This window comes from Rhea americana, unplaced genomic scaffold, assembly GCF_003343005.1.
Source record: "Rhea americana isolate MKP2758 unplaced genomic scaffold, rheAme1 scaffold_44, whole genome shotgun sequence".
Lineage (NCBI taxonomy): Eukaryota > Metazoa > Chordata > Aves > Rheiformes > Rheidae > Rhea > Rhea americana.
In genome coordinates, this window is record NW_028186579.1 from 5,083,696 (window position 1) to 5,097,546 (window position 13,851).

The window sequence follows — 13,851 nt, forward strand, 5'->3', positions numbered from 1 at the left end:
AGGACATCTTGATCTTTCCACCAGTTCAGCTGCACAGGAGCAGGCAGAAGAAAGCAAGGGGCTGAAAGAAAAAGCAAGTAATTGGCTTACAGGCTCTTCCTCAGCCACAGCGATTAGACAGTAATCACAGTGAAACACACATGCTAATGTATAAGATTATTTCACTCCCCTCTTTTCKGGAGATATACTCTACTTCTAGTCATGTCCAATTAGCCCAAACTGAAAACTTGCTTTGGATCTGTTTCTGTCCATCTTTTCCACACAGTTAATGCAGCTTTGCCTTTTCTTTGAAGGACAGTCCCCAGCCAGGTCAGCTATGTTAGATGCTCAGGTCAACATTTCAGAAAGTTCTCTTCTGACAGCTGAGGCTTTCACATTTCTTAAGTTCAAATTTGTCTTCTATTCATTTGGGGAAGATTAAACTTTTGGCTCTGTAAAACTAACGATGAGTGTGTTTGCAAGCTACCAGATCACTACGCTCCAGTAGATTTTGCACTCAGGCAACATTGGTAGTGGTCAGTGAAGGCAAGGCAGGGAACCATCTAGTAGCTTGAGGTGCCCAGCTACATGGAGCTGACTGATCTGCTGATGGGGGTTCCACAGCTCTTACTACTAAATCTGTGCCATGTTGGGATTATTTCTGCTGAATTAGCCAAAATGGCATCCAGAGACATCAAACAAGGCTCAACACTAGCTTCCGCTTGCTCTGCCTTCACTGGGATTATCCACTTTTGCTTTGCAGAGGTCTCTGTCACTGTTGCAAATCCCTCTTTCCAAATGCTATGGTCTATTGGATGCATGCTTATCATCCTTTTTGCTTCAGAGTAAGCTTGGCTGACAGGATTTATTCATAGAAACCAAGAATTCCTCTGCAGGAGAATGAAAATAGTTACTGTTTCCTCTCCAGCTATCTGTCCTTGCTATTACCTTAGAGTTGCCACCACTAATTCTTCTCTTCTGTTTGATTGAGGGGAAGAGGAGTGTTTTTCTAGCTCCAATCTGAAGAGAAAAGGCCTGGGTGTAAGCATCAGATGATCACACTGCTCATGACTACTCTGACTTTCATGGGCAATCCTTAGGCTAGAGGAAGCACTTCATCCTCACTTAATGCTAGGAAAGCCCTAATGCTATATATGTGTCATGGTACTCACCGACACATAGACTTTGGAATACAGGTCAGAGACACTTGGTCTGCAGAGAAGCCTGCTACTTCAGCCAAAATTAAAAGGGTGCTTGCTTTTTCACTTTGCTGAACTGTGATTCAATTTTATAACTCCTGACACACTAACTAAGGTTTGGTATGYGACTGAAGATGTTGCTAGGAGAGAAGAACATGTGTACTCCCTAACTTCCTCTCACTGTGTTAAGTGTGTTGGAGTAATTTTAAAAATTTGGGTTAATGTCTATGCTGCATTTGCTGTCTCCGAATTGCTGCTTCAGGGTGCAGAGAGGAGAAACCCTGGAGAGGAGAGTTGGATAAGGAGCTAGGAGGCAGAGATTCAGAGCTTGCAAGGGGCAGGCAGCGCCTCACGCAAAACCAGGATTAGTCAAGGGCACACTGAGAAGCAACAACCAGGGAGAGGTGGACCAGGGAGAAGCAGTTAGTGTAGCAGCCCAGGGCAGGTTAAGCAGCCACGGTGGCTCACAGCACACAAAGTAGGCAGAGTGACCCAGGAGCAGCTGGCCAAGGGTACTGTGCGAGGCATGCCCAGCAGTGTTGGCAGAACACACAGGAGCTGGCGTTGAGCCCAGGAAATAAACATCGAAAGATGAGAGCAGGCCAATGTGGGAGGTAGCAGCTTGCTGGGTTTCCAGACTCTGAGCACCTTCTTCCAAGCCCTATCTCCTCACAGTGTCATCCTCCCACAATGCATGGATCATTGTCTTTCTTCAGGAAACTTAATCGCCCTCTGAAAAGAGAGATTCCCCACTTTTTCCCCAGAGAACTGTTTTGCATTCAAATGCCATTCAGTGGGCATTTGGGAGTGTCCACGACCTGAAAAACGATGTGATCTGATTTCTTTCAATAGACTCAGGGCATCCTCATAGTCTGGAGCATCTGCTATTGTCCTTGAGATTCTTGTAGCCTGTCTGAAAGTCATACTGATACAGCTCTTTAAGATGTCCATACCAACAAAGGCAGTCCACAGCGAGCAGCATCATGCTTTGAATTTTCAGTGTTTGGCCCCTTGTAACAACACGTCCTCCTGCAATTTAACTAGATCCCATATCTGCCTGGGTCTGGCAGGGAATAGGGCGGATGATGCCTGAGGAAGATAACCACTAGCCACACAGTCTCTTCCTGTTGGGCTCTGGCTCAGGACCTAAATCCTAAGATACAGTCAGATTTTGATCTGAGTCAGATTTTGACTGGAGGTACCCTGATGTTGTTCATATGGATATTTCTAGCTTATTGTTGGAGTGCAGGTGGTTTGGCAGGAGACAAAGAAGATCCAAGTCTGATATCTACGTGAAAGAACGAGTACATGAATTTACCAAGGAAGACATGACATCCAGAGGACACCTGGAGATTGGCACCTGGAATACTGAGAATGAAGGACTGGTAAAAAGGCCTGGGAGGTTGTATAGTGGGAATGGGTCCTACCGGAATACAGACAAACCATGTGAAGTCTTACAGAGTGCACAGAAGTCACATTACCCTTCCAAAAGATCTTGACTAGCTTTATACTGACACGGAATTTTGTTTGAAGTGATCATGGCACTTCTGATCCATTTCTTTGTGTCCTGGAGCTGTATTTACTTTTTTCAGGGAAATAAAACATTTTTTTCTCTGGACTTTCAAGATTTTTGTAGTTGAAATATTACAACAATGGAGAAATTGTATGCTTTTAGGAATGCTGCATATAGCAAAGTCTGACTCCATTTCACGAACATCTTGAATAAAAGAGAATCAACTGTGCTAGGTCCCAAAGTCTTCAGATTTTTTTCCTTGTTAAATAAAAAACTTCTCAAAGCTAATGAATCCTGTTCCCTGTCTCCTGCAGACATAGTAAAAATGCATCTCCAGTTTCATTCTAATATAGCAATAACTTTTCAGTTTACAAATTAACAGGCATATTCCTGTTTATTTTTCCTGACTTTAATGAGACATTTGAAATACAAAAATGCTGAAAAATAAGTAAATGTGTGCAAGAGCACAACAAACAATAACATAATGTGAACGTGAAAAAGCAAAAGTAAAGTGTTTCTGATAAAAGCATCATTATGTGGGTTCAGATTGACAAAGAGACAATAAACTTTGACTTCAACACCACTATACACGGAACGAAGCTGACGGATGCACAGAAAGCAGAGTGACAGTTGATTACAGAGTTCCCACACTGTTCCCCTGCATGCCTCCACTTTGTGCATACTGAGAGCATCACAGTGGAAGGAACCAATTACCACTAGGCTTGGAAATACTAGGGCATATTAATTTAGAACATATAATGCTGGGATTTTATATTTTGGTTTGACTTATTTTTCTGAGAAATACAGCGAGGGAATTCTTTGGGTATATCAAGCAGATGCTTTATTTATATATACGTGCAAAGTGTAAAGTGCTATTGAATAGAACAATCACAGTTTACACTTCCCTTCCAGATGTATAAATAACTATACAGGTTACTGTACAAAATAATCAGGCTCTTCCTTTCATTCACTGAAGTCATTATGCTTTAAGGAAAGGTTATACGGTAAGACCTTGATCCTGCAAATACTTTCTCAAGTGAAAAGCTCTGTTTGTGTGAGCTGGCCCTGCAGACCAACCCATGTGGATCCAGCTCCTCACATGTATAAAGGCCAATATGACCACAGCCATAACAGAGCTCAACAAAGACAGCATAGACTGTAAAGGTTATCTTATGCAAATATAGTACACCACACATCTGTGCTGCCTTGCCAGTTGCCTGCTGCCTCCTGGAAATGAGAAAAGGTCTCAACTTTAACAGCTTCTGCCTCAGCATCAGTACTTGTTTGTCTCTTCCCTATACCTAGCCACTAACTTCCATGAACCCTTCTGGAAATGTCACATCTCCGATTCTTTTACCTGCATTAAATGCAGTTGAAACTGTCTCACTAGTTCAAAAGCTGTCAGAGGATAGCTGGCAGAGATACATGCAGGCCAGAACTGGGGACTCATTATGCCCACCCATGGCCAGTGAGGGATGCAGGATTACGTCACTAGCCTTCCAAGTGATAAAAGAATCAAATTCCTTTGGTATAAAAATTCTTAGAGGTGTTATAAAAACTCAAGCCTGTTCTTAGTCTTTGCCCTGATAGAGGAGCTATAAGGAGAAAAGAGACAAATATCAACCTGCCTCCTTCCAGCCCTTCGTGGTAACAACTGACCTCCTACCAACAAGAAGTAGCTCTCAGATTTCCAGCTCACCGTTGTCTAGTCCTTGTCATCACTCCTTGTCCACAGCTGCCTCTCGAAGTAGAAGGGAGTATAAAGCTGGGCAGGGCAAAGTCATGCTTTCTCTGTGAAACTATGCTTTCTGTACTCTTTTTGTTATTGCTGGTAAGAACTGCTTTTTTTCTCCTATTGATCAGAGAAGCTTTTTGCTTTAAAGTTCACAAAGAAAGTAATGTACTTGATTTTCTTTGATAGCTGCAAAGTCAGTAAGGAATTTCCTATTCTTATGTTTGTTGCTTGGTAAGAGATGAAGAATGTTAAAGCTTCCAGGAGCGCTAGTCAAAGCTAGCCATAGTCTGACCAACCCGTCCTAGCTGAGAAGATTCAAAGATCAGAAAGAACTGTCTCAATAATTTGTAACACAGAGCACAGGAGTGCCTTGAATTGATTCTTGCTTATACGGCAGCATATTTTTTAGAAAAACAGTCTTGATTTTAGTGATGGAGAAAGATCACACAGTCCTCGTTGAACTGTTCCAAGGTGTTAAAAAACCTCTGATTTTAATGAAGTTCAGCTTCCAGCTGGTCCTTCTTGTTATACCTTTTTATGACAGATACTGAAGAGCCTTCATTACTTTAGTCTGCTCTGTACATATTTACTTACACACTGCAGGCAAGTCATCTCATGACCTTTCCTTTGATTAGATAAAATGCTTAAGCTCCTGAAACCTCACAGTAAAGGATGTGCCCCTTCTCTAGGCGTTTGAAGGCTCTTCTGGGAGCCTTCTCTAATTTGTCTTAGTCATTACCTCAGTCCAGCGATCACTCTGCGCTGTCCTGTTTGAGAAATTGATTCAGGTTCACTTTGAATGCAATGATTTAAACGGAGGAGGAGGCAAACATAACTGTCATAAACTGTCATAAAAAAATAAGTCTGACATGCAGACATTTGTGCAACCATGCCATACTACTGCCATGCAGCAGGAGGAATACAGTAAACCCTGCAAAGTCATGTATTCCTAAGCCCAAATATATATATATTTGAACTAGTTTGTTCCCTTTCATTTCAATCTTTTTTTTAAAGGCATGAGGAGACCATGTATGTGTGTGTGTGTGTGTGTACATACATATATGTATATACAAGTATATATACACACACACACACATATATATATATACTTGCCTTAGAGACGGTGTACCACCCCTGGATATAAAAGCATATATATGATTAAAGTTGACATGCTTCCTTGTTTCTAGCCAAGATGGYAATACCATGTTATTTTGAAGAGAGGGAAGTGATTTTTACTGGTTTCTAGAGAATCTAATTTATTAACAGTTGGTCAGACAAATGAGCTGTTCCTCATTGCCATGATGCTTGCCAGCACGTGCAGGGAAGGATCCAGCTGTGATTTGGCTAGTGACAGCTCCACAGCTGCAGGGCCCGACCCGTCCGTGTGAGTCGGAGCACGCAGCAGCGTTAACAGGGAGCAGGGAAGTGACAGGCCTCCCAGGTACATCCATGACTGGCGTATCTATGAACTCAGAATAAAAGTACAGTGCTCTGGTATGTGATGACTAGCTACATAAAAACTGGGGAAATGCTTACTAAGCTTTGATATTTATCTGTTCTTCAAACTGATCTAGATCTAGGTAAACTTGCTCAGCTACCAGAAACTTTCTAGCCATTGCACCCCAGATCTGTGCAGATTAGTTTATTCTGTTGGTCTTCAACATGATTCCATTTGCCTGCAGTCCTATAAATTATACCCTAAATCATCACATGAGCAACTCCTATAATGAACAATATCATAGAAGGGAAGAGATCAATATATGTATTCTGCATGCTGTACCTCAGGTGACTTTCTTGCCTACCTCTACTGCTAAATGCTTTTTTAGCAGCAGTGCCAAACACTGCAAATACCAAAATTCTCTAACTCAAACTCTTTTATTTCTGTTAAAATTACATGAGAGAAATTTTACTTTTTAAAAAACTTGATCCTAAGTTCATTATAGCTTTTAGACTTGCAGGCTGTGGTTTGTCTTTTTTCTGTTCTCAAAGCTAACACTGCAGGTGAGTGATTGTTAAACTTTTATATGAACAATTTAAATTTGAGATAATATTTGACTGTCCCTTCTGCTGTCCTTGGCAAGTAATGCACAGATATCTAGCTTAAGAACTAACGGAAATGATTATTAGTGAATGGAGAGTAATTGCAAGGAAATCCTTGGACTTCAATCCTCTGAGGGAGCCAGTGCCATAATCTGATGGACAAACTGTCAAACCAAATAAAGACCTATTGCACATAATTGAATGGCAACAAGCAAAGGATTTTTATTGTAGAACATCTGGGTGATTAAATAAGAAATCACAGAAGATGTTTAATTAGTTGCAGCAGAAATCCCTTGATGATAAATGCTTTTCAAGACTGTGTACAGACACACACAATTCATTCAAATGTAAAAAACTTTTTTTAAAAAAACGATCCTTTATTCTCTCCACTCTCTACATTCTGAGACACACGTTTAAGAATTAGATTTTGAGAATAAACTCCATATAAGTTTAATTTTTATCTGCATTTTTGACCACTTAGTGCCAAAGAATGCTTTCTTGAAAAAACAAGCATTTAATTAACTTGCATTCCTATGGATGGAGTAGATATTTTTGAATCTCCAACATGAATAACTAAAGCAGCATAAGGAGATTTGGGGCTTGATATTAGGAAATTTTCTGCCCTTTATAGTAAGTAGCACTCTATTTCATTTCTTTTCCTCCATCCCATTATCAGATCCCCAAAATGAAACATATGGTAAACAGAACAAAACAGTTGATAATTTCCCTCTCTTCGGTTACTGGCTCTTTGGCTGAGTAGCAGACCAGAATGGAAGGTGTTTCTATTAGATGAAGAAGACCCTTGCTCCCAGGTTGCAAAATCACTACATATTTGCTTTTCAGCTGTGATGGTGGAGCAGTAATAGAAGGCGTGGAAAGAAACGGTGGGAGAAGCAGGCCCCGAGGGAAGGAGACTGCATCGCTCTGCTGTAGAATTCACTCAGAATAATCCTGTCACTACTGCGGGATTTTGCTGTTCTGTAAAAGCGAAAYAGAGTCTGCTCCAATGTGCTTTCAAAGTCACAGGGGGCACAGAGCCATCCATTTGTAGGCCTGATGCATTTATGTCCCCGTTAGAAACAGCCGCCATCTCTCCAATGACTAAGCAAAGAGGCTGGAATGGGGAGTCTGTTACTTGAGAACTGTGAAAAGAGTGGAAATCAAGGCCATGAAAGAAGGTTGGTAGAGAGAGGTTAACACTTCCTATTAAACCAGGTAATACGGCTGAGGAGTGCAAAACAAAACAAAAGATTTTCAGACACAAAAGCCATTCTGCAGGAAAGAATGGCTTCCCGTGTGCAATGCTCTGCAGCCAGAGAATGCCTAGTCCATTGCACAGATTTCCTCTGAAATAACTAATGTTTTGATTTGTGCTTTTGGAAAGGAGAGGAGAAAGTGAGATAAACTACAGACTGTCCCTTCTGCCCATGCTCAGATCTCAGAATATGGACTGAACCCTCTAATGTCAGTAGATTTGGCACAGAGGGCAGGTAAAATCTAAAAAGCAGCTTGCAGGCTTAATACTCTTTCAGTTATACTTCTAAATCTGACTGATAGATCTTTTTAAAAGCAAAAATAAGTTTTTGAGTGTGGCAAAAATGGGAAATCATAGAATAATTAAGGTTGAGAGGGTCCTCAGAAGATCATCTGGTCCAACCTCCTCTTCAGACCATGGATTTATTTGAGATGCTCAGGGAGTTAGAGTTCCCCTAATTGCACTCTACAGTATGGTACAGGCACTTCACATAGATCGCATAATGTGGTAGCAGCTGCATATCTATCCTCTTCTGCTTGCTATCTAAAAAGCAACTGCATCTGACCATGGTCAGTCAACAGGAAGATTTGAAGTCATTAAGCTAGTCTTGCACTTCTTTTTTTTACTTATTAAGGACATGCTGAGGCTTTTTTCTTCTTTTTTTAATGCAAATATATAAATGCAGTTGAGTTAAAACATTCTGAGGTGAACATTTGTTTCTGGGCCCTCAGAATGAGAGCAAGGCTCTGATTTTTATAACTGCTGAGCTTGAAATACAATTAAAGCAGTCAGACTGTATGCATGTGCCAAGACTTTATATTTGCTGATTTAGCTGTGTACTTGATGTGACAAAATCCAGAGCGTCTGGGTGAGCATGTGGAGGCAGCTGAGAATTTGTGAAAATCCCCATGGAACGGACAATCCCTTTTCTATATCCCAGAGTTGTTCTTTCCCTTGAGCCCTGAGGGGATTTGGGTGCAACTAATAAGGAATTCTACTAATTCCCCAAATGCTGATGCATGCACCAAATCACGTTACATACCCTTGCCTGCTGTACTGTAAATGCAGCACAAATGAGTTTTCCAGGGTCACAGTGGAAGTCAGAGATTCCCAATTCCCAGTCCTGTAATCATACCCCTGGACCACATAGATTGTTAGAGAATCAGAAATAAGAGAAACCTATCTATTTACTTTGTCAGAAGAGACTATTTAAAAGCAAAACCAAAGAAAATCCTAATAGCTCTCAAAACATCTGTGGCAGCAGTGAAAATCCCTTTCAGATGTTGTCTTCTGAACAGCAGTTTTCTGAAGCTTTAAAAGCTTTGGTTTGGTCAAAGGTTTTTTCTGACTATTGCCAATTTTAAGTAATGAACTCTTCAGATAGATTTATAAAATGGAGTATAATGAAAGAACTCACTATACCCCCTCAAGTGCCACTTTTAGGTTCACAAACAGTAAGTAACTTGATTGACCAAAGTTGAATAGAGATTGCCAGTTAATATTGGCTATGCTGCTAGCTCTGCATCAGTTCATTACAATCACATGGTATTTTGTTATTCATCTCTTTGCTCAGTTATCTGTGATTTCCTTTCTTTCTTCTGTGTTTCCATGAAGGGGTTAATCCAGCTAACAATTAAGAAAAGACATGAAAGTACTCCTGGTTGTGAAAATAAAAGGAAGGAAATAAGTGAGAAGAAGGTTCTTTAGACATGCAGATTTGCAAATGTAGGGTTTAAAGAAGTTGGGTTTTGGGAAGAAGAAATAATTATTATACTAAAGACCTTAATTCAGCTTGCTAAATGAGGGTTCCATTAAATGGATATAATCCTAACTGGAGGAATGTGATGCTCTTAGGAATAATGATCTGTTTCACTGTAGTATATTAGTGCTTTGTTTTCTGCACAAATGGACTCAGTCTTGCGATGCTCCTTTTTTGACTAGGGATGCATTGTTCCTGTGTTAGTAAAAGGGAGGTGAGGTCCTTGTGACCTAAGGGGTTCCTTCCAGGTCATGTGAAAAGTTTGTAGAAGAGCAGCAGACATTGATTTCTGAGATGTTGGTCTGATGGTCTTTCTACTGAACCATTGCTCCATACTCTATGAATAGCTTGAAATCTTTGCTCTACTTTATTAACCATTTCTGTCTTGGGATGTCAAACTTKACATATGCACTAAAATATCTGCTCTATCAGATGAAAATATGTAACGRGACTGAAGTGTGTGAATGATATTTTTGATGAATCTCTGGTTACAGTGACATGGCATTTGAGTGGATGCAGGATTAGCAGATATTTTTCTAGCTGAAACTGAACCTTAATCCTGACAGAAACAGTAACATCAAGAGGATTTGCTCTATGAATAACAAGAGATACAGCAAATCTGGGGGTTTATGTTAATAAAACTTTATACTTCTGAGAAGTCTCTGTAACTATCTAACATAAAACCTTTTACTACAGGCTATGATTGGATTGAATGATGGTGTACTACAGAAGTAACTACAAAGGGAAACAGTCTGAAAGTTGAAGTAAAAACTATTTACAGAACTGTCATACAAGTGGATTAAGTTATGCTTTAGAAGCAAAACCTCTCTGGTGATGTGGTGATGTTAACTGTTACACTAACTAGATTCTGTCACAGGCTGGCTATATATGTATTTTGTCTGTTGTTACTTGCAACCTCRTTCTTTCTTGAATTGTTTATATAGGCCTGCCAAGTGCCAATTCTAGGTGCATCTGAGCAGGGTGCATATGAATCCTTCACGAGTGTTATTCTGTTCTAGAAATGTAAAATCACACATTGGCCTCATCAGTATCATTTTGAATGCAATTAACATCAATTATGTATGGCTCATTATATTTTTTATCCTATTCCAAGGTGCAGAATTGCTTAAGCAGTGTACTGTTTCATCTTTGGGATTTTTCTGCTCGTAATGAAACACCAGGCTGTGTTCTGTGTGCAAGAAGCAAGGTCAAAAAAGCATGTCGTGTATTTAAAGGAGGTTGTTGTGAGGTGTGAATTAGTCCTTGGTGTCCATGGGAGACTGTTCTACAGCCTCAAACTGATCAAGAAACTTCTCCGGCACAGACTTTCTCTTACCCCTCTAGAAAAGACAACACAATGCCTGAGGCAAGAAGTTGCAAACACTAGGTCTTTTCTAAGATTTGGGGAACCTTTTTTCATACTGAGCTGCTAGCACCTATAGGACTTTTACTTGCTGACAGCTTTTTGCCATTGCACTTCTACTGGGTCCCAGTGAAGAAGTACAAGCTGTGAAGCAATTAGGAAGCAGCTAATGGAGAGAGAGCTAAAGTAACAAACAGTAGTATGAGGCCAGGGATCTGTTATTTCCACTTAATTCCCTTCCCCCCTTCYGCCTATGAATTGTTCTGGGCTGTTGCAGCCATTTTCAACTAAACAAATAATTTCAGGATTTGTATCATCTGCTTAATGACCCAGRAGCCTACATCGAGTGACCATTATTACCATCTTTAGATGTAAAGTAGCAACTTCTGCTGATGCCCCTGATCAGGGAGCAGTCTTGTTGACAAAAAGTAGATGGAACTCATCTAAAATATGACTGTGACATTTTACACTCCTTGAGTCTGTGAAATTTTAATAACACGTTTGTACCATTATGTTTTAGGATCTTGGGTTGGAAGGGACCTCAGAAGGGACTTCAGGAATCCCTGTAGCCCAACCTCCTGCTCAAAGCAGGGCAGCTGTGAGGCCACATCAGGTTACTCAGGCCTTTACCTGGTCAGGTCTTCAAAACCTCCAAGGACGGAAACTGAACACCGTCTCTGGGCAACCCATTCCACTGCCTGTCGTCACAGAGAAAAAGGTTTTCCATATATTCAGCCTGAACGTCTCTTGTTTCAGTTTATGTCCGTTGTCTCTCATCCTCCTACCATGCAGCACTGTGAAGAGCTGCTGGCTCTGTCTTCTCAATAACCTCCTTGTAGGTACTGGGAGGCTGCTGTTAGTGCTCCCAAAGCCACCAGCCGTTTCGATGCCCCCTGCAGTGGCACAGAGCCACTATGGCAACTTGCCCCGGTTTGTTGATGTCTTTCTTCTGTTGGGGGATCCAAAACTGGTGGTAGTAGTCTAGATGTGGTCCTAGTAGGGAGGGATAATCACTTCTCTTARCTTCCTGGCTATGCTCCTGGTGACACAGCCTGGGGTGCTGCTGGCCTCCCWTGCTGCCAGGGCATGCCACTAGCTCATGCCCAGCTTGCTCTCTGCCAACAACTGCATGTCCTTTCCTGCAGAGCTGCTCCCCAGCCTGTTAGGCTCCAGCAGGCGCTCTTCCTTCCCAAGCGCAGGACTTTGCACTTGTCCTTGCTGAATTGCTTGTCCTAAGGTTCTTGTCAGCCTGTTCCTCCATCCCATCTCAGTTCCTCTGGATGGCAGCTCTGCCCTCAAGTGTGTTGACTAGTCCCCCCATTTTGGTGTCACCTGCAAACTTGATGACCAGTCTGTTCCCTCCTCCAGGTCATTGATTAAGATGTTTAACAGAACCAGTCCCTGTACAGACCCCGTAGTACTCCCCTTGTTACTGGCTTCCCCGTAGAGCACAAACCATCAACCACTGCCCTCTGAGCCTGACCATCCAAACAGTTTCTCCTGCGTAGTTGCCCACCCTCCACACTGCAATGTCTCAGTTTTTCTGACAGATGCAGAGAAATGAGATGAACTCTGTTACTTGGAATACCAAGTTGTCTTTTTGTACTGGAGTAGCAATGCACAATCGTGTTGCTTGATGTGATTAGATTTACTTCATCTATGCTTCAGCCAAGGAATGAATTTGTTTCCGGTTACAGGGAGGGAGGGAAGGAAAGGAAACTATTGTGAACATGGTGTTAATCCCTTCCAATAATAAACATCTTCAGGAATCTGAAATTGTAAGCATTTAGTAGTCCTTTCCGGTTACAAAAAACTTGTTTTGAGTTCTCCAAATACAATGCTAGAGCAGCTGGAGGCATTACTTACATGAGAAGCTATCACAGCAGGTATGTTTGCCAAGTAACTATCTTTTTAAAAAGAAAAAAAACCCCACAAATTTGGGAACACTTCTTAAAAGCATTTGCTGGTGGCTGAGTGGGTAATCATGATAGGCTCGGGGAAAGCTGTCGGTGCAAGGTGCAGGAGCCATGGCCAGAGGACAGGCCGTGGGCTGGCAACGTGGGTCACCGCTGCCGGTGTTGCCCCCATGGCGTGTGTCTCRGCGAGACGTCGCGAGCTGAGGAAGGGCCCGTCTCGGGGGCTGGCACCCCCGCCACGGCCACTGCTCTGCCCTGCTCGCAGCGCCGGCAGGGGTTCTTCCTCCGTAAGCCATGCTGACAGGGCACGACTTGCACTTATGCCGAGCTCCCTGGTCCAGAAAAGGCTCAGGAGGGAGAAAAAAAAGTTTTCCGCAGCACGCAGCGCAGAATTGCTGCCCCGGCCGTTGTCACGCTGCTCCCCGGCCGAGCTTCGGCCCGACCCACGGCCTCCGAGCACCGGCTGCCGGGCCAGGCCTCGGCTGCCGGGCCCTGCTCCCCTGAGCAGCAGCCGTGAGGCCGAAGCGGCGCGGCGCGGCCACCGCTGCCACCTCCTCTTCCTCTTCTTCTGCCTCCTCCCTCCCGCCGCCGCAGCCACGTGACCAGGCCCCTCCGCGGGGCTCCCCCGCCCGCACCCAAAATGGCCGCTGGCGAGCCCCTTCCCAGAGTGGGCATCGTGCCCGACTCCAAAATGGTCGTCAACGGAGGCTCTCCAGAGCCATCCTAGCGGGTCAGTCCGAACGCCGCCGTCCCATAGGTTGGGCGTAGCCCCGCCCCAGCGGGGCTGCCGCTCGCATTGGCGCTGCGGAGAGCCAGGCCGGCTCCCATTGGCTGCCGAGGTGTCGCTCCCGCTCACCCCGCTCCGGGGCCCGGGGAACTATTTTCCATTCGGCGGAGGGGGGCCGGGGAGGGGGCTCCGCCGGATCGCACCGTCGGCGCGGCAGCGGCGGGCCCAGGCGCGGCGGCGGAGGATGCTGCGGCCGTTGGAGCCGCCGCCACGGCGCTGAGGCGTCGCTGCTGCCGCCGCCGCAGCAGAGCGGAGCGGAGCGGTAGGTGGCTGCCGGTGGGTCCCGGTCGCGGTCCCGGTCGCGG

General features: G+C 43.6%; 1 protein-coding gene across 6 annotated transcripts in view; it reads left to right on the forward strand.

The window, feature by feature from the left end:
- Nucleotides 1–13,851, forward strand: part of SOCS5 (suppressor of cytokine signaling 5) — a 120,362-nt gene that overhangs the window by 30,012 nt on the left and 76,499 nt on the right. For 4 of the 6 annotated variants that reach the window (XR_014897132.1, XR_014897131.1, XM_085315880.1 and 1 more), the window contains exon 1: nt 13,657–13,808. The exons of 1 other annotated variant lie outside the window; for it this stretch is intronic. The gene's annotated coding sequence lies outside the window, so the exon portion shown is untranslated. Of the gene's footprint in view, nt 1–13,656; nt 13,823–13,851 lie in introns of those variants that run through there. One more of the 6 variants, XM_085315882.1, reaches the window with a different exon arrangement.